The 26,625-nt window shown below is 43.6% G+C and overlaps 1 long non-coding RNA gene across 1 annotated transcript in view; it reads left to right on the forward strand.

Annotated features, from left to right (window-relative positions):
- Positions 1 to 3,258: 3,258 nt before the first annotated feature.
- The window catches only part of LOC115030590 (uncharacterized), a 129,525-nt gene continuing 106,158 nt past the window's right edge, over positions 3,259 to 26,625 (forward strand). The window contains exon 1 of the long non-coding RNA XR_003836171.2: positions 3,259 to 3,567. This is a non-coding gene — a long non-coding RNA (uncharacterized LOC115030590). The remainder of the gene's footprint in view (positions 3,568 to 26,625) is intronic.

Raw genomic sequence — 26,625 nt, forward strand, 5'->3', positions numbered from 1 at the left:
TCTGAGTTCGAGGCCAGCCTGGTCTACAGAGTGAGTTCCAGGACAGCCAGGGCTACACAGAGAAACTCTGTCTTAAAAAAACAGAGAGAGAGAGAGAGAGAGAGAGAGAGAGAGAGAGAGAGAGAGAGAGAGAGAGAGAGAGAGAGAGAGAGAGAGAGGAGAGAGAGAGAGAATGAGAGAGAGGGGAGAGAGAGGAGAGAGAGAGGAGAGAGAGAGGAGAGAGAGAGGAGAGAGAGAGGAGAGAGAGAGGAGAGAGAGAATGTGTTTAAACCTCCAGACTTGGAAAAGTATATGTAATAAAGCTCACCCTCTATTAGAAATTTATTTTAAAATAAACTATAAAATGTGAACTTCCTGTAACATACACACCAACACACACACCAACAAACACACACCAACATACACACACCAACACACACACACACCACTTTCAAACTAGCATCAAGTTTAAAGATACGACAAATACCCATTAATCATGAAACTCGTATCTGGAAAAGAACAAATCAATGAACTCAAATTGAAAATATGGGGTCATGGGAACTTTGCCCCACTAGTACCTGACAAGACTCCCGTGATATTTAATCTCACATCTCACAATGCTCATCGAGCTCAGACTCCTTCATCTGGATGAAGGACATCTATACAGCTGTATCAAAACTACTCATGATCTATTCTTTAGCCCCCTCCCCTCCCATCCCAGCATATCAGAACAGGGCTTAGGTACAAAAAGGATTCTTTATTTTCTTTTTGCAGTTGACATGGCCCTTAAGCAGTAATTACATTTATTTCCAGGGGCTCACTCCTGCTTGTTGAACTTTTACCCAGTTGGCCTTCTTATTACAGCGTTTGAGGGAGGAAAGGTGGTTTTGATTATCTATTTTGGGTATGTGTGTATGTTTGTTTGTATTTTAGGTGCTGGGAGAGAATCCCAGGATTCATGCCTGCTAAGGATCTGAGCCACATCCTTAGCCCATGAAGAAAGCTTTAATGAGTACTTTGTAGTTGACAAATCTGGAAGGGGCTGGAGAGACAGCCCAGAAGTTCAGAGTAATTGATGGCTTTATTCTGAGGACTGGAGTTTGAAGCGTGGCCTCCATATTCACTGGTCCACAAATGTTTATAATTGCAGCTCCAAAGGATCCAACACTCTCGTCTGGCCTCTTGCACTTGCACACATATGTGTATACACGCGCACACACACACACATACACACTCACACACACTTAATAAAAACAATCTTAAAAAAGAAAATAATGACGGAGTGGAAATCCTAAAATTCTGTAGTAGAAATCTTGTCAAGGTGTCAGCCATACAAATGACTATTCATCGATTTAGGTGGAGACAGATCTTTGCTCCTTTTTTTGCATATCTGAGACTAGTAGCAAGGACTTACTGACCTCCTATGCTCTAGTATGATTCTGCTAAAAACTTGTGGGTTTTTGTTTTGTTTTGTTTTGTTTTTTTTTGCATTTAATGTCCCCAATGACCCTGATAGGAAATCCGAGGCCAAGGAGTTCCTTTGCCTAGTACAAAAAACAAGTGGAGAAGGGGAGATTCCGATGATTCTCCAATAAATCCAAACCCGTGCTTCTTGCATTCCAGCCAGTAACCGTTCACTTTCTTCTGGTGAGAAAGATGGAGTCACTCACGCCTGGCTTCCTCCCCCCCCCCCCCCCCCCCCACCGGGAGACTTTCACAGCAAATGCTGTTCTGACAGCAATGTGAGCCTCACTCACCCACTGCAGTAATTACATTTATTTCCTGGAAATTCTTCAGCAAATTGCATCCCATAGGCCCTGGGGCAAGGCACAGTTCAATTCTGGAGGTCAGGAGGGAGAAGCTCTCTGCCCCCCTCAGAACTTCCATGTGCTGACCTTCAAGCAAACCTGGGGCTCTTCCCTTCAGTCCACTCCTCCACCCCACACCCAGTGCTGGGATGAAAATAGGCCTTAGCCCACATCCCAGCACCTCTCTGAATTCTAGTCAGAGAGGGCTCTGTCTGTAAGTCAACTCTGCCCCCTCATCATCACAACAGTCGTCTCCTCCCTCATGAAGGTAGGTTTCTTTCCTGAGTTATTTTGTCCCAGCAATGAACCTTTCAAATTTCCCCAGGTTAGGCCCCAAGGGACAGAGACCCTGACTTCCCTGGTTATATTGGATGTCTAGCACCTAACTATGTAACTGATACAGAGTTAGTAGAAAGAAGCCCGGTATCTGTTGAAAGAAAGAATAGGTCAGAGGTCATCAAACAGGAAGACTAGAAAAGGACCTTACCATAACCTTGGCCCTTGGCTCTGTTGTATTTGGGAACACACACACACACACATTTACAAATATAGATTTTTAAATTTAGGCTTTGTCGAAGATCTAGAAAATAGACTGTTCACATCAGGGATTCAGGGGATGTGTTGGCTAGTTTTATGTCGACTTGATACAAGCTAGACTCATCGGAGAAAAGGGGTCCTCGGTTGAGAAAATGTCTTAAGATTGGATGTAGGCAAGCATGTAGGGCATTTTCTTAATTAGTGATCCATGGAGGAGGGCCCACCCCTGGGCAGGTGGTCCTGGGTTCTATAAGAAAGCAGGCTGAGCAAACCATGAGGAGCAAGCCAGTAAACAGCGCTCCTCCACGGCCTCTGCATCGGTGCCTGTCTCCAGGTTCCTGGTCTTGTTTGAGTTCCTGTCCTGACTTCCTTCAGTGATGGATGACAAAGTGGAAGTGTAATAAACCCTTTCTTTCCCAGGGTTTTGGTCACAATGTTTCAGCACAGCAATGATAACCCCAACTAGAACGGAAATCTGTACCAGGATAGAGGGTTCTTACTGTGACAGACCTGAGCATGCTGGTTTTTGGAGGACGGTGGAAGGCTTTGGAATGTTAGAAAAGTCATTGAGGGTTATGAGATTGTTGGGCTGATCTGTAGGACGTGAGAGCAGTGTAGGCGACGGAAGTCTGGCTTGTAAGTTTCAGGGGGAAGCAAAGACTCTCTACTGGGCCTTTTGTGTTTTTCACAATCTGTGGAGTCTGGTCAGCTGGGGCTGAAGAATCAGCTGTGATTAACAAGAGACCAGAATTACTCAAGTAAATCCTTTGCTTTGCTGGGACAATGGGTGCTGGTCAGCTGGGACTGAAGAATCAGCTGTGATTAAGAAGAGATCAGAATCCTTAAGGTGAGGTCTTCTGGAAAAGTCAGCGGGGTCAGCAAACAGAAGCTCTGGTCCAGAGGTGACCAAGGTTGTACCATTTGTTGGCAGCTGAACCGGGTAGTGAATCACCCAGGTGGTTCTGGTTTTGAAGGCACGAAGGCGTCATGAACAGCAGTGGAGGGCTGGCCCTGTGCGGCAAGGCTGGAGTCCCTGAATAAAGCCCAGGACAGGTGAAAGTACAGCTAAGTTGCTGCAGGGGATCCCAGCATTTTTTAAATGACGGTACTATGGGATGACCACAAAGGACGGCAGCAGATGTGGTGTGGAGATGGCCTGAGCTTAGGAGACAGTTTCTGTGTGCAGCAGAGGGAGGAGCCAGAGAAGCAACCCAAGCCCTTTGGAGGAGCCCAGGAGATCATGGTGAGTGGACCCCAGACATCGGATTCTGAATTACTGACAGTTTGGGATTTGGTTTTGATTTGATTTGTGATTGTGCCCCTGGTCTTCACTCTTGAAGTTAGAAACTATTTAGCTTATTTTTGATAGGAACCCATAGTTGAGAGACACTGTGTTTTAAAAGACTTTTAATTTTTTAAAAAAGATTTATTTATTTTATATATGTGAGTACACTGTAGCTGTCTTCAGACACACCAGAAGAGGGCATCAGATCTCATTACAGATGGTTGTGAGCCAACATGTGGTTGCAGGGAATTAAACTCAGGACCTCTGGAAAAACAGACGGTGTTCCTAACCACTGAGCCATCTCTCCAGCCCAAGACTTTTAATTTTTATTACTTAATTATTTAAAATTTGTTTTAAAAAATTAGTGTTTTAATGTATTATGGGTGTTTTATCTGCATGTAAATCTGTGCATTAAAAGAGAGCATTGGATCTCATGGGACTACAGTTACAGATGGTTGTGAGCCACCATGTGGTTGCTGAGAATTGAACTCAGGACCTCTGGAAGAGCAGCCAGTGCTCTTAACCACTGAGCCATCTCTCTAGCTCAAAGGCTTTGGATTTTAAAAGAATGGGTATTTTAAAGATACTGAATTTTTAAAGACTGTGGGTCTTTTCAAACTTAGAATGTTTATAATGTAGTATTGATATTAATGTGTGACCTTGGGATGAACAAGAAAGGAAAGGCCGTGGCCTAACAGTAACGTGTTTGTGGTGTAAAGTTGACAAGGGAGAAGTCGTACTGGCTAGTTTTTAACCTGACACAAGCTAGAATCAATTGAGAGATTGATTGAGAAGGTGCTTCCATAAGGCAGGGCTGTAGGCTAGCATGTAGGATATTTCTACATGATCCATGGAGAGAGGCCCTGCCTGTTGTGGGTGGTGCCATTGTCTGGGCTGGTGGTCCTGGGTTCTATGAGAAAGCGGGCTGAGAAAGCCATGGGGAGCAAACTAGCAGCACCCCTCCATGGTCTCTGCATCACTACTAAGGTTCCTGTCCTGTTTGAGTTCCTGTCCTGACTTTCTTCAGTGATAAAGAGCGATGAAAACATAAGTCAAATAAACCCTTTTCTCTCCAGCTTGCTCTTGGTCACAGTCGTTCATCACAGCCATAGGGATTCCTACCAAGGGGAGGAGGATTGATTGTTAATTTCGATGGGACTTGAAGGACCCACATTCTGTAGCTCAGTGCCTTGCCAAAGGAAAACCAGAAGGCAGGAGCTGGTAAAGAGAAAGGGCTTTACTTTCAAGTTCTCACCAAAACTGGGGAGAGAAAGACTTCCATTTTTTCTCTGTAGCTCTATTACAATCAATGAAAATTCAGTATCAACCTGGGAAGTGTACTCTTGGGGACTTAGCTGAGAGGTATTCGTTCAGCCAGGGGGTGGGGAGGGGACTGTGCGGTGGTGCCAATGCCTCAGCTGTCAATCGCAGCGCGAGGGCTCTGTTTCAGGGCCAAAAGAACTCCAGACGTTTCTAGGAGGAGGGAGATCTTGGAAACGAGGCCCTGGGGGTTGGAATGAATCCGCTTCAGTACCTCCTCCTGCCGGTCGACCGTCTTTTATTGAGCAACTACTGAAGTATTTCCGAGTTGATGCCAAGCAATTATCCGTTCTGCAGCCCTGTGTATAAGATTGCTTATATTGTTTCCAGGCTATCTTTAGGTTAATGCGCCTTTCATTTATGAATTTATTTGTTTGCTCACCCAGACAACAAACACCTATGAAACATTTGTGATGGGTCAGTTGTTCTAGGTAGGGTTTTGGCTGCCTGAGGGAACTTTCCCTGCAATTATAGCTCTGGGCTGGGGGTCAGCTGTTTTCACTCAGCATGACAAGCGATTTATGCTGATGGTGGAGAACTAGGGAGGGAGGAGAAGCAGGAAGAGGTGAGTCTTGGCCCCGAGTCAGTATTAAGATACCACTCTGCTCTTGGCAATGAACAGACTCTGAGGGACTGAGGGACTGTCCAGATTCGTGACTGCCCATAAATGCAGCCGGATAAAGTATGGCGTCCTATACTGGGACTTAGAACTTACATCTGTCTCATACATGCCTTTCTTTCTTTCTTTCTTTCTTTCTTTTCTTTCTTTCTTTCTTTCTCTCTCTCTCTCTTTCTCTCTCTCTCTTTTCTTCTTCTTCTTCTTCTTCTTCTTCTTCTTCTTCTTCTTCTTCTTCTTCTTCTTCTTCTTCTTCTTCTTCTTCTTCTTCTTCTTCTTCTTCTTCTTCTTCTTCTCTCTCTCTCTCTCTCTCTCTCTTTCTTTTGGTGGGTGGTGGGGAGAGGCCATGATAGAGTGTTACAGTTTGTGTCTCCCCAGTGATCACACAACAAAGGTGTATCTCACCAGTGCTTGCACTGCTGCAAAGTGGTAGGAACTTGAAGTGGGGCCATCATTGTCAACAAGGCATGCCTTTGAAGGTTGTTTTGGGAACAAGGTCCCTTCATCACTCTCTCCTTTTGCTTCCCAGCCACTAGGTAACTGGGCCAAGGAACAGATGGAATCCCCCCCCCCCCCCAAACAGGGCTACTCTTTTTCATCTGATCTCTCTGCTGTTGTCGCAGTGACTGGAAGGCATGCACCATAAGGAATATGTCTGATTTCCGGTGCTTGCCTGCTTGTGTGGAGACTCACCACATCTTCAGAGCTCATTTGCTTTTTCCACTCTGCCTTGCCCTGCCATGGCCTGGGAACTCTTCTTGTTGGATTGTAGCCTTATTAGCCTCAGTTGAAATGCTGGCTAATGTAGGCTTGACCGTCTGTGCTTCTGTGTGGGTGACAGTTAATCTTTATCATGAATGTATCAGGAGACACATCCTCTAGTTTCCAAAGGAGGATTAGGTAAGGAGGGAAGTCCTACCCTGAACACTCATTTTCTGTCTTTCTCTGTGTATATCTAATAGCATTGTTAAACACCAACGTTTTTTCCCTCTCAGGAGAAGAGAGCGTGTAGGTCCTCTAGCCATCCCAAATGTTGTCTTTGCTCTTGTTTTTTATTTTTATTTTGTTGTTGTTAAGACAGGGTCTTCCAATGTACCTTTGGCTGTCCTGCTACTCCATGTGCACCCCAGGCTGCTGTTTAACTCATAACAATCCTCCTGCCTCAGTCTCCTGAGTGCCAAAATTATAGGACCACACTTAGTTGTCCACCCTGTTGACTGGAAAGCAGACACTAGTGCACCTATGCATGGGGCGTCTGAGGGGCCTGGTGAGATCTAAGATTGAGCAGTATTTGGTAAAGATGGTGGGGCAGGGGAGGCCTACACAGGGCAGGGAAAATGCACCATCGCTGGAGGACTGGCAACCAAGTGCTGAGCTTTTACTGGGAAAGGAGGAGGTTTGCTTTTTATTCCCCCATTTATGCTGTAGTATAAAGCAGGACAGAGATTCCAAGGCTTGTGTAGTGATTCCCCCAGGAGGTACAGAGCTCTTCTCCTACCCTGGGCTTCCTGCTACATTCCTTTGCCTTTCCTTGCTAACCAGGATCCTTGGGCACAGCACAAGTTGCTGCTTCTTCATAGCTCCTAAGCACTAAATTTCCCATTATATGAAAAGATTCAAACTATTCAAACTTCTCTATGTTCCATGCCAAATTTTTCAACATATATTTTTCCCCCAATAATATATTTTTTTCATTCACTTTATATCCCAATCACAGGCCCCTCCCTCCTTTCCTCTGAGACCTGCCTTTACAAATCCCTCCCCCCCATTACTCCCTTCTCTTCTCCTCAGAGAAGGAGAAACTCAGCTTGGATACCACCCCCTACCCCTTACCCCCCACCTATATCTAGTCCCAGCAGGACCAGGCACATCCTCTTGTGCTGAGGCCCAACCAGGCTATCCAGGTAGGGGAAGGGAATCCAATGGCAGGCCAAAGAATCTGAGACCAACCCCACTCCAATTGTTAGGGGACCCATACAAAGACCCAGCTGCTACAACTGTGTAGGGGGCCTAGGTCTAGCCTGGGCATGCTCTTTGGTTGCGAATTCAGTCTTTGTGAGCCTCCATGGGCCCAAGCGAGTTGACTCTGTAGATCTTCTTGTGGTGTGCTTGATAGCCCTGGCTCCTTCAGTTCTATCCCTGACTCTCGAACAAGATTCCTTAAGCTCCACCTGATGATTGGCTGTGGGTCTCTGCATCTCAACTGGGGCCTTAATGGGCTCTGGTCAGGCATCTCTTGAAGTCATGCAGTAGCTCCCTCTGAGGTCTAACCAGCTCCTCATGATGCATTTTAAATGTGTTGTTAGATTTCTTTCAGATGGTAAGACAGTTGGGTTATAAGATGTTCATGTGGTAGCCTGTGTTGTATGTTATGTGCTTTCCTTCATCCAACCATCTTTTTTTATTATTAATTTTATTATTATTTTTTTTTATTTTATGTGCATGGGTGTTTTGCCTGTATGTATGTCTGTGGACTTGGTTTATGCCTGGTACCCACTGATGCCAGAGGAATGTGTCAGAACCCCTGGGAATTGAGTTATAGCAAATGTGAGCTGTCAAGTGTCTTGGGAATCAAATCTGAGTCCTTTGAAAGAACAAGTGCTCTTAATTGCTGAGCCATTTCTCCAACTCTAACATCTCACTTCCGTGGTGATAAATTGGTGCTCATCACTTGGGAGAATTCTTATTTATTATGATGGGTGTCCTCCAGTCATAGATAAATCACACAGACTGGATGGCCACTGTTCATGACATAGCTACAAGGCATGGCATACAACATATGAGCCTGTGTATGCATGAACCATGCTTATTCACAGCTTTTGCTTGCTTGTTTTGTTTTTCAAGACAGGGTTTTGTTGTATAGCCCTGGCTGTCCTGGAACATAGTCTGTAAGCCAGGCTGGCACTGAACTCAGGAGATCCTCCTGCCTCTGCTTCGAGAGTACTGGGATTAAAGGTTTGCACTGCCACTTTGTTTATTCACTTTTTAAATCCATACCGTGGCCCAATACAAGATTAGACACTTAGTAAATGTTTTTGTGGTTTACTAATCATAGTAAGGAATGTTCCAAACATAAATGGGGCTAAAATAATACTACTTCTTTTTTATTTATTTATTTATTTATTTATTTATTTATTTATTTTTTGGTTTTTCGAGACAGGGTTTCTCTATATAGCCCTGGCTGTCCTGGAACTCACTTTGCAGACCAGGCTGACCTCGAATTCAGAAATCCTCCTGCCTCTGCCTTCCAAGTGCTGGGATTAAAGGCGTGCGCCCCCACACCCAGCTCTAAAATAATACTTCTTTTCAGGTGACTACAACAGAGCAATAGACCTGACGTGCTCAGAAAGATGCTCAGGAGATTTCGTAAATACTCAAGATCTCTTCACTCTACTGCTTCAGTTTTGTTACTAAGTGACCTGACTTGGTCCCCAATGTTAGCATCTACAAAGGCTATTATTTTTAATGGCCATATTATAAATGGCTCTCAACTGAGGGTGAATTCTTTTTTTTTTTTTTTTTTTTTCCGAAAAAATCTTTCTTGATTTGTTGCCATCCTGTAGGGCATACCAGAGCCACAGCCTAGGGGTTCCCTTTCTTTAGACTCACAAACAGGGAAGGGAAGTCATTTGCCAATGTGTAACTGTGGCAGCAGGCTGGTAAGAGATAAACATAGGAAAAAAAACCCCTTCACTCTGCCCTACCCCTAAGGTGATGAAACTGACAGATGGTGGGACATGACCTCTCTGGTGGTCAATATTGCTTTTGCACAGGACAGAGTATAAGCACACAACCATCCATCCTAGACATCCCCCTCCCTCCTCTGGCTCTGGCTATAGAAGAACCGGAAGGAAATCAGTCTTTCCTGATTGTCTGTCATAGGCAAACTCTGAATTCTGTGTTGTTTGCCAAGTTGTGTGGGAGACTGGGAGACAGCTCTGTGCCTTTAATGTAGATATTAGCGCCAGTTACACGTGGGAAAGCTGAAGCTTGGCTCAGGGAGAGACAGGCAAACGCAACAAGTCCTTGCAAACATTAGATAAGAGGCTAGGGAGATAACTCAGCAGATAAAGTGCTTACCATGCAAAGCCAGTGACTACAGTTCAGATCTACGGAACCAACTTAAGAGCCAGGTAGGCATGGTGGCAGCCAAGTAGGCATGGTGGCAGCCTGTCCTCCCAGCACTAGGAATACAGAAGTGAGGTTCCTGGACTAAGGTAGCCAGCTAGACTTGCTGTTGGCTGAGTTCTGGGTTTAACTGAGAGAACTTGCCTCAATAACTTAAGTGGAGAGTGATGGATGAAGACACCCAATGTGCATTTGGGGCCACCACATGCCTGTGCACACACACATGTAAACACTCATGCACACATACACATGAAAATAATCCTTGAATTCATAGAAAACATTAATATACCTCTTCATAAGCAGTTCCTAGCAGACAGCCATCTAACTACAACCAAAGAAATTAAGCCAAAGCTCTTTATCTCATTTGTAGTTCTCCAAAATCAGAATTTCTTACCTCCCTTTAGGGCTGACCCCTCTTCTGTCTTGTAGCAACCAGTTCCTTATAGCATTAAGATTTATCAACCCCTATGGGGGAGCCAAGGAAGGTGTAGGGGTATACCAGAACTTCATACTGTACATGAAGGTGTAAGGAGTGAAGTCCTGGGTGAAAGTGTGCTGTTGATGTGGTCGAGTTGAGGACCGGTGCCTCAGACCCATGGCAATAGCACAGCATTTTCTTTGGTCCAAGTATGAATGTTTATGAAGAATGGTTGCCCAGTGTATGCAAAAGGCAAGCAGCTGCAGCTTCCTCCTCACAGATAACTGCAGCCCAAACCCACATCAAAGCCTGGCAGGTATGGTGGCAACCTGTATTGCCAAAACTCAAGAGGCAGGGATGCAGTTCCCTACGGAGACCTCCTACCAACACTAGCTTACTCCTTCTTGCGTTGTACTTAGTAAACACATGGATGGATGTTCTGGGTTTTTGTGCAGTAGGCACCCCTCCGTCTGAGTGAGCTTTCCTGTGTCCATGTGTCTGTCCTGGCTTTATTCCTCTGCCATACAAGAAAGGTATCCAGGCTAAAGTCGCGCTGGATGCAGTGAACCCCGACATATGAATAGGTTAGTTTTTGTTACTTTATGTAAATAGAAGCATACTGTATATGAACACACAGGCACACACATTTCCTGTTTATCTGAAAACAGATTTATACAAAATAAAAAAATCCCGATGATGGGCATTCTGACAAGGTAATTGTAAAATGTTTACAGAAGTGCAAAGGGCAGAGAATCGGTGAGATGGTGTAGAAAATTATGAGCCTTACTAAGACAGTGTGGGATTGCCTTAGGGCTATGCAAATAGCCCAGTGGGACAGAACAGAGTACAAAACAGAATACTAATATTTATATGCAATGTGACACTGCAGGCCACCAGAGAGGAGATGCCTTGTTATACACATTGCTTGGACAACTCACATGGAAAAAAAAATCCCAATATGCAAAAGTCAATTTTGAATGTACTACATGTCTAAATGTGAAATTCTGTAAAGTTTTGAGAAAATATACCAAAAAAAGGCTCGGGAGTGTAGCTTTGTGTCAGGACACTTGCCTAGCATACACAAGTCTTTGGATTTGATCTCAGACACCAAAATACACAGATCTACTTGTGTGTATGTGTTCATGTGTCTAGGTGCTGCATCTTTGCAGGGTCTGAGTACCAGACCCCCCCCCACCCCCCCACCCCATAGACACACACCTTAGAACTGGGATGAGTGGTCTGGGCTCTCTGATGGAGAAGCCGTAGCACTCTGGAAGCTTAGCATGCTTATTATATACAGTTAAAAAGGGAGATGGGGGGGGGGGCTGGTGAGATGGCTCAGTGGGTAAGAGCACCCGACTGCTCTTCTGAAGGTCCCGAGTTCAAATCCCAGCAACCACATGGTGGCTCACAACCATCCGCAACGAGATCTGGCGCCCTCTTCTGGAGTGTCTGAAGACAGCTACAGTGTACTTGCATATAATAAATAAATAAATCTTAAAAAAAAAAGAAAAGGGAGATGGGATTACTGCATATAGCTGAACAAGGAGGTGAGATTCTGACATACACATAGAGAAACAAGGAGGCAGCGTTATCATAGAAAGATAAACTAGGAGGCTAATTTCTGTATGAACAGTCTCTGCAGGGGTGTGGTCTTCAAGCCATAAACACCCAGGGGAAGAAAGTCTCAGTGGACATTTTTTTGCACACATAATTAATATGTGCACATGGACCAGAGAGAGGCCTTGCCATTTCCCAAGGGTCTAAGACACCAAGGTTACCTAACATGGCTGTGCCCATGTCAAACAATGCACATTCACTCCACAGTTCCTCGGCTCCCTACATCTAGGCATGTGTGTAGACCTCTAAACCTACAGGCTCCACATCCATAGATTCAACCAATTATAAATGGGACATAATTCAGAAAAGGTTGTGTCTGCACCAAATACATTTGAGCTTTGTTCTTGACAGATTTCCCAAACCATACAACGTAACAGCTAGCTACATAGTTACATGTAAGTATAAGTTTATATTAGGAGTCACAAATAATCTTGGCATGGTTTTCAGTAAGTGAGAGGACATATGCAGGTTACATAAAAATACAAGGGCTATGGTTATCTTCAGATCTTGGAAGAACCCCATTTGGATACTGTGGGGTTGGAAGTTAGACATGAAAAAAAATTATGGTTAAATCTAGATTCATTTGGTTAATTTTTAAAAAAGGTTTGTTTATTTATTTTGTGTATGTGAGTACACTGTAGCTTTACAGAGGGTTGTGAGTCTTCATTTGGTTGTTGGGATTGAATTTTAGTACCTCTGCTCACTTTGGTCAACCCTGCTTGCTTCGGTCATCCCTGCAGATTTATTTATTATATAAGTACAGTGTAGTTGACTTCAGACACACCAGAAATGGGTGTCAGGTTTCATTATGGGTGGTTGTAAGCCACCATGTGGTTGCTGGGATTTGAACTCAGGACCTTCTGAGGAGCAGTCAGTGCTCTTAACTGCTGAGTCATCTCGCCAGCCCCTAGATTTATTTGATTTGATCAAAATCTTTGCTCTTCTGACTCTGACATACTCTTTAAGGGATGGACAGATATCTCTGACCTGTGACATTCTTTTTTTAAAAATTGGTTATTTTATTTATTATATTTCAAATGTCCCCCATCCTGTTTTCCTATCCCACCCCTTCTCCCCTTTACCTCTATGAGGGTGCCCTTCCACTCCCCCACCCACCCCCACCTCACAGCCCTAGTATTCCCTTATGCTGGGGCATCAAACCTCCACAGAAACAAGGGCCTCCCCTCCTATTGATGCCAGATAAGGCAATCCTCTGCTACATATATAGGAAGGAATGAAAAACTGAAGAGGCTTGTAACCCCACAGGAAGAACAGCAATATCAACTAAACAGACCCTCCAGACCTCCCAGGGTCTGGTTAAACTGCCAACCAGAGTACACGTGGTGGGATCTATGGACCTGTGACATTCTTTGAGGCTTCATTTATGCTTGTGGAAAAATTTAATTTAAAGCAAGCCTATTTCTTTCTTTTTAAAAAAATAAATTATTTATTTATATCCCAAATATTGCCCCCTCCAGCTTCCCCTCAAAGAGCTCTTTTCCCCATCCCCTCTTTCCTTTGCCTCTGAGAGGGCGCCCCTCCTCCTGGTATCCCCCCACCCTGGGACATGAAGACTCTGCAGGATGAGGCTCACCCTCTCCAACTGAGGACAGAAAAGACAGCCCTTTACTACATATGTGCCAAGGGCCTGGGACCAGCCTGTGTGTGGTCTTTGGTTGGTGGTTCAGTCTCTGGGAGCTCCCAGGGGTCCAGGTTAGTTGACACTGTTGGGCTTCCTATTGGTTGCCATCCCCCTCAGCTCCTTCAATCTTTCCCCTAACTTCCTTAGACATCCCTGACCTCTGTCCAATGCTTGACTGTATCTGCATCTGTCTCAGTCACTTGCTGGGTAAAGCTTCTCAGAGAACAGCCAGGCTAGGCTCCTGTCTGCAAGCACAATATAACATCAGTAATAGTATCAGAGATTGGTGCCTGCCCATGAGGTGGATTCCAAGTTGGGCCAGTCACTGGTTGGCCATTCCTTGAGTCTGCTCCATTTTTATTCCTGTATTTCTTTTAGACAGAAGCAAATTTGGGTTGAACGTTTTGTAGGTGGGTTGCTATCCACATTTCTCCACTGGGGGTCCTGTCCGACTACTGGAGGTGCTCTCTTTGGGTTCCATGTCCCTATTACTGTTGGGCATTTTGGCTAAGGTTACCCATATTGAGTCCTGAGAGCCTCTCATATCCCAGGTCTCTGGGACTTTCTAGAGAGTTCCCCCCTCCCCATATAGCTGCATATTTCCATTCATTCTCCAGGATCTTTGGGCCTCTCTCCTGTCTCCCTCATACCTTATCCTGTCCCCTTCCCCACCCAGGTCCCTCCATCCCTCTGCCTTCCATGATTATTTTGTTTCCCCTTCTAGGTGTCCCCACTTGGGCCTTCCTTTTGGTTTGACCTCCTAGGGTCTGTGGAGTGTAACGTGGGTATTCTGTACTTGTTGGCTAATATCCACTTATTAGTGAGTACATACCATGCATGTCCTTTTGGGTCTGGGTTACCTCACTCAGGATGGTATTTTCTAGTTCCACCAATTTGCCTACACAATACTTGATGTCTTTGTCTTTAATAGCTGAATAGTACTCCATTGTGTAAATGAAACACATTTTCTGTATCCATTGTTCAATTGAGGGACATCTGGATTACTTCTAGTTTCTGGCTATTATGAGTAAGGCTGCTATGAACATAGTAGAGCATGAGTCCTTGTGATATGGTGGAACATCTTTTGGGTATATGCCCAGGAGCAGTATAGCTGGGTCGTCAGGAAGAACTCTTTCCAATTTTCTGAGGAACTGCCAGATTGATTTCCACAGTGGTTGTACAAGGTTGCAATCCTATCAGCAATGGAGGCTGTACCTCTTTCTCCACATCCTTGCCAGCATGTGCTGTCTCTTGAGTTTTTTGATCTTAGCCATTCTAATAAGTATAAGGTAGAATTTCAGAGTTGTTTCAATTTGCATTTCCCTGATGATCAAGGATGTTGAACATTTCTTTAAGTGCTTTTTGGCCATTTGAAATTCCTCTGTTGAGAATTCTCTGTTTAGCTCTGTACCCCATTTTTAAATTGAGTTATTTGGATTTTTGGGTCAAACTTCTTGAGTTCTTTATATATTTTGCATATTAGCCCTCTATTGGATGTAGGGTTAGTGAAAATCTTTTCCCAATCTGTAGTCTGCCATTTTGTCCTATTGACAGTGTCCTTTGCCTTACAGAGGCTTTGCAGTTTCATGAGGTCTCACTTATCAAATATTGATCTTAGAGCCTGAGCCATTGGTGTTTTGTTCAGGAAATTTTCTCCTATGCCAATATGCTCAAGGCTATTTCTCACTGTCTCTTCTATTACATTCAGTGTATCTGGTTTTATGTTGAGGTCCTTGATCCACTTGGACTCCAGCTTTGTGAAGGGTGATAAATCTGGATCAATTTGCATTCTTCTACATGCAGACCATGCAGACCTTCCTTCAGGGACTTGAAGTTCTTGTCATAAGATCTTTCACTTACTTGGTTAGTTACACCAAGATGTTTTATATTATTTGTGGCTAGTGTGAAGAGTGTTGTTTCCCTAATTTCTTTCTCAGCCCATTTATCATTTGTATAAAGGAGGGTTACTGATTTATTTGATAATTTTATATCCAGACACTTTTCTGAAGTTGTTTATAATCTGTAGAAGTACTCTGGTAGAATTTTGGGGGTCCTTTTTATATACTATCATACCATCTGTGAATAGTGATATTTTGACTTCTTTCTTTCCAATTTGTATCCCTTTGACCTCCTTTTGTTGTCTAATTGCTCTGGCTAGAACTTCGAGTACTATATTGAACAGATAGGGAGAGAGTGGGCAGCCTTGTCTTGTCCCTGATTTTAGTGGGATTGCTTCAACTTTCTCTCGTTTAATTTGATGTTGGCTACTGGTTAGCTATATATTTGTTTTATTATGTTTTAGCATGTGTCTTGAATTGCTGATCTCTCCAAGACTTTTAAACATGAAGGGTGTGTGTGTCAAATTCTGTGGAAGGTTTTTTTCAACATCTAATGAAATGACCATGTGAGATTTTCTTTGTTTGTTTACATAATGAATTACGTTGATGGTTTTTCATATATTCAACTATCCCTGCATCCCTGGGATGAAGCCTACTTGATCATGGTGAATGATGTTTTTGATGTGTTCTTGAATTCAGTTTGCGAGATTTATTGTGTATTTTTGCATCAATATTTTTATTGAAGATGTTTTATGCCCCCTTCAACTGGGAATCTTCACCCTCTTCTATTCCTATTATTCTTAGGTTTGGTCTTTTTCATTGTGTCCCAAATTTTCTGGATGTTTTTGGGTTAGGAACTTTTTCACTTGGTGTTTTCTTTGACCGTTGTATCAGTATCTTCTATGGTATTTTCTATGCCTGAGATTCTCTTTTTCATCTCTTGTATTCTGTTGGTGATACTTGCTTCTGTAGTTCCTGTTCTCTTTCTTGAATTGTCCATCTCCAGGCTTACCTCCGTTTGTGATTTCTTTATTGTTTCTATGTCCATTTTTAGGTCTTGGAATGTTTTACTCGTTTCCTTTACCTGTTTGATTGTATTTTCCTGTATTTCTTTAAGGGGTTTATTTATTTCCTCTTTGAGGGCTTCTACCTACTTGACTGTGTTTTCCTGTGTTTCTTTAAGAGAATTATTTATATCCTCTTTAGAGGCCTCTATCATCTTCATGAAGCTGGATTTAAAGTTAGAATCTTGCTCTTCAGGTGTGATAGAATATCCAGGGCTTGCTAGTAGGAGAGCTAGGTTCTGATGGTGCCAAACTGCACTGGCTTCTGTTGATTATGTTCTTGTGTTTGCCTTTCGCTATCTGGTTGTCTCTGACCTGGGTGTCCCGGATTGGAGCAGGACTCTTAGAAAGCAGGCAGTGCTGTGTCTCTGGTTAGAGCAGGCCTCCTGGTAGACAGGCAGGGCTGTGGGGTGACGGGATGGGCCATGGGTGCAGGTGGCAGTCACCTATTTCTTAAAAACAATCACCCTCAGCATTATGACCACAGAATCCTATTTTCTGGCTGTGGAATCCCAGAGAGCACATGGATTGTTTTGCCTGCTGAAGCTGGATATGGACGAGCTTGGCCTTTGTCACAGTTCTGGAGCTTGCCACTGTTGGGTGCAGGGCTCTGTGGCTCTGTGTGTGATTTGTCCCTTGACTATCTCACATTTAGTAATGTCCCAAAAACTCAGGTGCAGCTGAGACAAGGAAAGAGTTCACAGAAGGGTAAGGGTAAGCTGTTAGTGTGTTGGAGATTCAACGAATGATATAACCTTCAGAGGAGAGCCTACGACCTCGAGTCTCTTTTTTCCTATATCTCAACAAGGTTAGGTCTAAATGCTTCTTTTTGTGGCAAATTACAGCTGCAATTTGAAGATTTCTGAACCTACTGGCCTTTCCTTTTTATATTCTGTGGCATTTGTAGAGCCCAGCACCATCTCTGGGGATGGGGCTATCATACACCTACATGTTTTTAGGGCTCTTCCCTCTCCAGTTGTCTTGGCTTATATCAATTCTGGAAAACAAGTACTGTCTAGAGAACCATCAAGGTGGCACAGAGGCCATGCAGGGAGCCCAGTTTGAGCCACTGTGTTTCTTTCAACCTCCACACATAGGAGAAATTGCAGAAGTCCTGCAATGGGGAGGCACACAGCCTGAGAAGAACTGACCACTCCCCTCTCTGGTTGTGTATGTGCTTTGTTTTCCAGTCAAATTAGCAATAGATGGCTCATTTCCTCTAATGATGAACTTCATCCTTGATAACAGAAGCAGGCTGAGAATGCATAAATAACCTTTTAATCAGTTAGACTCGATTTGAGTTCCACTCATATCCCGCCTTCATGTCCTAGTGTGCCTTAGGCTGTTGTAGCACATCGGTCAAGATCACATTCTGTCTGGGGCTGCTCACACACCTTCGCTTTGTCCAAAGGAATGAACAGGGCATTGAAGAGGAACCCCTCAATCTAGATGGCTTCAACTTCTCAGGGCTCTGGGGCCACTTCCAGCATTTCCTACTACTGCCCAAGGAATTTTTTTTTCAGCAGGACAAATTGCTATTGGTCTTTGGCATCAGAAAGTCAAGCATTGCAGTATCCCAGTATTATCCCAAGATCTCCTGGGAGACAGAGAATCCATTTTGACATGAATGGACAAACACCCATTTACAAGCCCCATTTGATAATAATTGTTAATAAGAATGCCATACTTGCAGAGCACTTCCTATTTTTACAACTGTTTCTTTCCATCTTCTCTAGCTCTCAGACACAGAGGCTTTTGAGTATGAAGACCTTCATCTGAGAGCTCATGACAAATGATTAGGCTACAGACAGGCTGTCAGTTCTCTAGCTTCCCAAGGCAGAGAGCTCTCACTCACACCTTACTCTCTCTCGATGGGTCAGCCCCTTAGATGTTTCTCTGCTCGGCTTCCCCCCACTGTCCTCTCTTAGTAGAGGAGTGGGGCAAGCTTTTGCTTTTGCAAAAGGTGAGGATGCAAACTGGGGCATGGCTGCAGAAAGACAAGAGTTGTTCTGATGACCTCACCTTCCACACCCTGATGCATATGCAAATACATAAACTATTTAATATACAAATAATGTCACAATAATCTCAGCTAATAATTATTTAGTACCTATTGAGGAGAGTATCTAAAAGGGTTCTCACAAGTGAACTTTCTTATTGTAGATTTCTCAAACTTTCCCCTTTTGGCTTCGAAATCATCTAAATCATCATATTTGGGAAGATCTGTTAGATGGGATATAGCTTGGTGTCAGAGCACTTGCCTGTCACACACAAGACCCATGGTTCAATCTCTGAGAGCACACAAACACATCTATCTGTCTGTCTGTCTACCGATGTATGTATCTGTTTATTATTTATTTATTTATTCTTTTCTTTTCTTTTTCTCCTTCTTTTCTTTCTTTTGTCTCCCCCCGTACATTGAACTTTTTTTTTTTTTTTTTACATAAGGGAATTTAACCAGGTATAAGTCATGCATGACCTGCAGATCCTATTTTATTTTTTTCCAGGGACTTTGAAGTTCTTCCAATACCATTAAGAAACAATACAATTCTGAGCAGTTTAAAAGCTAGATGAGCAAATTCTATTTGTAATTTTTTTGCATATATTTTATATTTATTGATTTTAAACTTTGCTTGTTTAAAAGATTTATTTATCTTCATTTGATGGGTATTTTGCCTTTGTGTATGTCTGCATCACATGCATGCTGAGTAGCTGTGGAATGAGAAGAGGGCATCAGATCCCCAGGAAACGGAGTTACAGATAGTTGTGTGCAGCCATGTGGGTGCTAGGAATGAATCCCAGGTCCTCTGCATGAGTGCTCTTAACTGATGGGCCATCCCTCTAGCTCCCATCTCTCCAGCCTCCAAGTTTGCTCTTTTTTTTTTTATTAAGGATCTCATACACGCATACAATGTGCTTTGATCAGACCCACCCCTCATTCCCTCCCCTCTGATACCTCCCCTATGAGTCCTCCCCACCGTCCCATCTCAAATGTATGTTTCATTTTTAAACTCACTGGCTTCATGATGCCTGCATGTGCAAGGGCATAGGACTGTCTCCCTGTCACAGGTAGTCTCTTACTTACCACCTCCCTGTAGGAAACTATCTCTCCTTTTCCCAGAAACTATCAGTTGCTAAAAGTGCCTCAGTTAGGGTTGGGACCTCAGCCATGCTGGGATTTTGGATGCCAGCTCTATTTTAAATTATCCCAAGGAGCAGCAGAGTCAGGTTTATATGCATAGTATATGAATTATTTGAGAAGAAGCTTTCTAATATGCTTGGGATATTTATAGTTATGAAATTATGCCTCTGATGAGGAAAGGCGGGGGGGGGGACTGAGACTAAAATTAGCATATAATTTAAATAGTCAGGACTTACATGAAAAGGCCAAAGAAATATTAATAAAAAGCCATGATTGCACTTTCTTGTGAAGTCAGTGGAATGACACAGATTGACAGGTTTTCTGGAGTTTATTCTGCAAGGAACAATTCTCAAGGGACTTTACTTAGTCCATGGCTGTTATTTTGCAGGGATCAAAAGTGCTCAGTGCACTCAGACCTTAGAAGTTGGTAGAGATGGACTCTCACAGGCTTAGTGTTGTGAGGGGATGTTGGGCACAGCAATGGGCAGTCTACCTTGGCATTTTCTTTTCGTAAAGATACTTCCCTTTGACTACTAACAGAATTATTGAGTGAAACAGGGACTTTTCAATCCTGCAGTTGATCTTAACACTTTCTGTAAGTGATTTTGAGTAAATTTGTGAACCAAGGAAGATATTGAGTGTGGCTTTTGCTTCCTCTTTGTTAGTACCCCCAAAGCCAATTTTCAAACATATAAAAACTAAAGTAAAACAAGAGACTTGCTTTGCTAAAGGTGTCGGAAACGAAGACACCCGTCTCATAGTCTGATAGGGAGAGACTTGTCCTGTAAGCCCTCCATGTAAGAAATCACTTTCATAATATCTCTATTTTGATATTGATACCCTTAAAATTGCTACCAGATTGTCCTAACTTATGCCAAAGCTCAGCAAAAGAAAGCAGATGCTTTGGTGAGGTCAACTTAAAAATGTTAGTTCAAGAATGTTCCAAGTAGCACTAAGAAAAACGTTATAATGTGTCTTGTACTCATTTCTTCACTGACACTCACGCAGTGAAAGGTAGCTGGGCACCTACTAGGAAATACTGCTTTGCAAAAGTAGTGAGTCCACTCCCTACTGGTTTAGCAAATATGAAATGTATTGGCAAGTTTAACTGGAGAGTAGAGGCAAAGGGCAGGTTGGGGGTTGTATTTTTTCAGGTATTCAGCAATGAACGTTTCTTCCCAGAAGCATTATCTTTGTCCTTTTGTTTCCTGCCTACGGAAGCCGCAGATATGTGCCCCTCCTGTCATGTACCCCTCCTGCCATGGAAGCTCTCATTATGCCCTCCTCTCTTGGCTTGGACCAGGTGAGGTCCGTAATCTGTGCATTTTGTTGCAGGGAATGATGAGTGCTGAGTGAGGGGGCGGGATGGAGGGAAAGGGGTGTGGGAGATCGTGATGGAGAGATCTAATACTTTTAGGATGTGGGAAGGAGGAAGGCATACTGGATTCAGCAGACAGCAAATGGCCCTGTGGAATGTGCCTTCCACTGTGTGGGAGATAAAAATGTGACCCGAGGCACCTACTGTTTCGAAAGCCTCAAACAGAACGTGTGAGATTCCCCAGGAGCCTGTACACCAGAGCACTTCCCTCCCGCATTACCTAACTTTGATGCCGTAATCAAAACCTCATGAAAGAGAGCACTGTGGTGCTCTTCAGGACTCCATGGCCTCCGCAACCTTGGAAGGACAGCACTTACATAACGGAAAAAAAGAGAACACAATAAATGTACCAAAGCGTTGGGTAAGCAGACAAACCCCAAAGCATTCAGAATACTAATGCCTTTCACCGGAGTCTATTTGTTAACTTCACTCCCAACTAGCTTCTCATTCTGCATGTGGGGAAAAAAAAAAAGAAAAAAGAAATATATTCTCCTTTCCTAGGGTTCTCTTATTTCAAGTTAGTTATTTCTGGTTTTTATTTGGGGGAAGGGAGGACATTCATTTGACTTGTCTGTTAGTTGGATGCTATCACTATGGTAGGCTGAATAATGGCTCCCCAGAGATAGCCTCGTTTGGAATCCCCTAAACTGTGAATATTATATTATAAAGCAAAGGTATTTTGTAGATGTGACTCAATTAAGGATCTTGGGTTATCTTGGGTTAACCACCTGTGTCTAGTATAGTCATGGAAGTTCTGTAAGGTCAGGCAGGAAAGCCAAAGGAGCAGGAACTAGAATGACAGCTGGGATAGCTGGAGCAGTGACCTTTGGAGATGGAGGGAGAGGACCATGAGCCAAGCTACTCAGGTGGTCTCTCAGTGCTGGGAAAGACCAGGAAACCAATCCTCCCTTGGGGCCTCCACAAGTCAGCAGCCTGGCAGTTCCTTGCTTTCTTAACCCCTTAGGATTCATGGCAGACTTCTGACCCCCTGAAGGCTCAGAGTGTGAGTTAGTGTTGTCTTTAAGCTACCGAGTTTATGATCATTTGTGACAAGAGCAAAGGAAGTGAACAGAATCACAGTGTCTTTTCCAGGCTCAGGCCTTTGCTATGCTCTACAGTCTCCACAGCAGAGACATCGATAGAAAATGCAATCTGGTCGACTCAGAGCTTCACACAAGGCCATCTCTCTAAAACTCTTACTCTTGCTCCTGTTTTCTTTCTTCCTCTTCTTCCTTTGATTCACAGTCAAGACCCTGAGCTTTCTGCACCCGCTACTTCTACCTAGAAGAGATGCCTACTCCTCTCTGATTGGTAAATTCTCGTTTCCCTGAAATCTTCTGAACCCTGAAGACCTCAGGACTGTCTTGGGCGGAGTTATTTGTTCCTTTTTCAAAGTTCCTACAACATCCTGATGGCGCATAGCATGCGCCACTTTGTGCCACCACCATACTGTTCCCATCTGTTTCTCCTGGCAGGAGCTGAGACTCTGCAAGGGTCCAATCAGTATTTCCTGAAGGCTTGGATGATTGTCCCATGTCACCCCATCTTGTCTCCAGGTTTCTAGTTAAGCCACACCACTCTTTCTCCCTTCCTCTAACATCATGTAGATGGGTTTCGACATGGTTTCTCAAGGTTGCCTTTCACTAAACAGGCCTCTGGCTCAGTCTCACATTTCCATCCAGAGAATGTGCCCCAAGGGTCTCTCATAGGAGACGTGGGATGTTAGATGGCTAGTTTGAGCACAACCCTCTTCCTTCTATATACAAGCACATCATCATCATCACCATCCTCATCACCACCACCATCATCAGTAGCAGCAGCAGCAGCAGCAGCAGCAGCAGCAGCAGCAGCAGCAGGTGGCTTACTTGGTAATAGTTTCAACCATGAAGAATACAAGCATTTCAAAGCACGAGAAGTAGAAGTGAATACTTAGCTATCATTATCCTCATTCTCAACAGCCTTTTGGTTTTTCAAGACAGGGTTTGTCTGTGTAGCCTTGGCTGTCCTAGAATTCATTCTGTAGACCAGGCTGGCTTTGAACTCAGAGACCCTTCTGCCTCTACCTCCCGAGTGCTGGGATTAAAGCTGTGTGTCACCACAGGCCAGTGAACATTTAGCTTCCAGGTAACGATCTCAAAATACTTTTCAAAGTAAGACAGAAAAGAGGGAGGAAAAGGTGCTTGATTTGGCCCTTGGCACCTTGTCAGTTGCTAATTGATTGACTCCACCTCCTTTTTCTTTAGTGTGGTCATGGAGGTTGTCTCTTCTTTTGTCTCAGCCTACTTTAGCTCCAGCACATCACCACAGGGGAGAAGTCTGTGCTGAGATAAGGCTCAGTTGGTAGAGTCACTGCATAGTCTGTGTGAGGTCTTAGGTTTGATCCGTAGCACCACAGGAAACTAGATGTGTGGGGGTATGGAGTAGGGATGGAGTCTGGAGAATCAGAAGTTCAAGGTCATGTATACCTGAAGAGGGAGTTGAGGAAGTGCTGGGCCAGACAACTTGTCTAAGAATAAAAGGGAAAATTATTAAATGAAAGACTGGATTATTATCACGATGGGCTATCAAATAATATGAGCAGGTACCTAGTTATACATTTAGGTTTGTGACTCTTAACTTACATAGCCTTTGAGGAAAAAAAAATATAAAAGACTTTACTTGCTAATTTTACAGAAACAAATGACCAGGTGAACCTGGCTTGAGCAACAAACAGGTTCCAAGGCTCAGGTTTTACATCAGTATGCATCTTGTGCAGGGTCCAGAATGACCACATGTAGCTCTCTCTGCCTTCCTCCCTTCTTTAGCCCTAGCCCCAGGGAAGGAGCTCAAATGGGGTTCTACTGTTGACAGTAGTGTCCACAAGGCTCTCAGGATCACAACTTGGTGGTTAAGGTCCCTGCAAAACCTTGTGTTCTATAAAAGTTACACACTCAATTGAGTTTCAGGACTCCAAGCAGCCTGGCCCTGACAACAGCAGCAGCCTCGCCTACAGAGGTAGGCTTGGTTTCTTCAAAGACATTTATGTCTTTTAGCTTGTTGGCAGTTATATACGTCTACTTAGACAGGGCCCTGGGTGAAATCCCTAAATAATCAATCCCTTTGAACCCCGGGTCCTCCAATACTGCACATTTGGGCCGTGGGAACCTGCTCCAATTCAAGCAGATCCAGTGAGGAGTTATAGAAGGCCTTGCCATCCTCAAGGCACCTTTTAACCAGTGAGGGGAGTGAGGGGAGTGAGGGAATGGGGTGGAGGGTAGGAATGTGGGGTTGGAGAGCTGACAAGCTCTCTGCTTTCCCTCTCCCACAGTGGCTCAACTGCACAGAATTTGTTCGACAGCCTCAGCACCTCAGTCATGTTCTCCCCACTATGGGCCCCTTCCTTCCCAACCCTGCTCTCTTGCCTTCCATACTTCTGTTTCCTGGGATTAGATCCAAAGCAAACCCTCCATCCCAGGTCTTGGCCTCACGATCTGTTTTTGGGTTAGGCTAGACGGTTTCAAACTGCTCATTCAGGAAAATCAATACCTTTGCAACTTGATTATGGGACAGAGAGAAGAAAGGTTTCTGGTCTACCATCGCTTGGAGCCTCACAGTCTGCCTTAATTACCTGGATACTCTTGCTTCCTTCCCCCTGACTGGCAGCCTCTTGCTCTCCAGGGACCGTTTCCATTGTCTTCACTCTCCAACTATAGCCCGGAGACTCAAGATCAGACAGAACAATTGTGGGAGATGTGAGGCAAGCATGCTTGCTGTTTTGGGGGAGAAAAGATTGTTTTATTTCACTCTTGGATCGACTGGTGGAGCTTTCGAAAGACACATGGAAACAATCGAAAGAGAAAGACTTTATGTCTTTTTGGAGCAATGCATATTTATTCAAATTATAGTTGGATCCTGTTATGATAGAGGATTTTTAAGGGAAAAAAAATCTTGGGTTTCATTTTCAAAGCTATAGATTTCTTATATTGTATAGTTTTGGACAGAAACGGAATGACCTAGCTTGAGGGTTCAGTTAGAATTTTGTATTTTTCACAGGACATGTTTCCTACTGAAAACACAGATTAATTCTTTTGTCTGAGGATCTCCACAGCAGTTCTTGTTAACGATGGTGAATTTTCACATTTTCATGTCAAGACAGCCCTCAAGTACATCACCTACTACTAACACTTTAGCCTCTATTTATTTATTTATTTATTAGATATTTTCTTTATATACATTTCAAATGCTATCTCGAAAGTTCCCTATACCCTCCCCCCCCCCCCCCCGCCTTGCTCCCCTACCCACCAACTCCCGCTTCTTGGCCCTGGAATTCCCCTGTACTGGGGCATATAAAGTTTGCAATACCAAGGGGCCTCTCTTCCCAGTGATGGCCGACTAGGCCATCTTCTGCTTTAGCCTCTTTTTAAATCTCCCAACATGGTCTTGTCTGTCTTATTGTTGTTTTTTAACTTTGAATATCAGGGAAAATTCATTAACCCGACTCTCTTTTCAAATCAGCTTTGCCAGGACTTCATTGGATAGAATAAAGAGATCAAATTAACCTTGAGTTGTCAGGCAGACTATGACCTTCAAATGTTGGGAAGGCATGCCTTCCCTGGAGGATAGAACTTTGACTTTTGACTCATGAAGGGTGAGACTGGAGAAGAACTTGGAACCTCCAATGGCTGTCTTTGACAGGGACAGGATGTAAGAAAACACCTGGTTCTGCATTGCCCAGAGTGGCTCCAATGAGGGCTGAGTATAACAGAGCTCCTGAATGCTTCTGCACAAATGGGGGGAATCCTCTGCCTCATCCCTCGTAACCTGCACAGAGGTCTGAAGCTTTGAGGAAGAATATACTTCATGAATATAATATAGACTGAATTAATCATCCCTTTTCATTTTATATAGAGCCCCAATTTCTAAAGTGATGATATTTGTGAGAATTCTAGAAAATAGGCTGGTCTAGGTAGAGCTAGGAATGCGGGGCCCCTATGAAGGGATTAGTGCCCTCATAGAAGAGTTTGCTGTCACTGTTTGAGTGAGCACAGAACAAGATAAAAGCAAGCAAAGGAGAGGGCCTCCATTAGAGCCACATCTTGCAGGTACCCCTAGCCAACCAGAACTGCTGCTAATTGGGCTCCCTCCTGGCCTATGGTGTTTTGGCAGCCCAAACCAACAACACACCACCAGAGTAGGCAAAGGACTCAAATATTCTCTTTACTTTTCCCTTGGAACTTTTTGACTTACAGTTCTCCTGACAGCTATAGTTCCTGGAGTCAAACATATAGGGACAACAGACCAGAATGAAAAGGTTTGGGTTGCTTCTTAAATTTTTATATATGTTTGCCAGTTATGAACTATATTATCAGTCTGTAAAAAACCCAAAGGGAGTGGATTTTCTTCTATATAATTTATACTTCAATAAGCCTGAATAAAAGGAAAAAAATCAATTATTGGGAAATAATTTTTTGTGAGAAAAGCATTAAAATTGTTGGGCTTATCTATTTTAGAAATAACAAATTTTGAAGTAGCATTAATGCTTTAAATCCAATGTCCCCATTTCTCACCTCACTTTCACAGTAACTTTATATGCTTGAATTTGGGAAAAAGGAAAAGAGAAAAGGCCCAACCTTGAGGCATTTATCTGGGTGTGGGTTGGTGAGCAATGGGGCTTTGGCATAATTCCTTAAGGACGCGGTTGTATCCAAACCAAGTCTTTTTCAAAACCACCGGACTGACTTTTGCAGCAATATGTGTTTATTATGTTAAGTGGGTAGTAGACACACACTAGAAAGTACACACACAGTTCTAAACACACTCATATCTACCTCCTAAGGGCAAATATAAATTCTCGGACGTGGTATAGGCTAA

The sequence above is a fragment of the Mus caroli genome, unplaced genomic scaffold (genome assembly GCF_978045245.1).
Source record: "Mus caroli unplaced genomic scaffold, Mus_caroli_1 scaffold_3, whole genome shotgun sequence".
Lineage (NCBI taxonomy): Eukaryota > Metazoa > Chordata > Mammalia > Rodentia > Muridae > Mus > Mus caroli.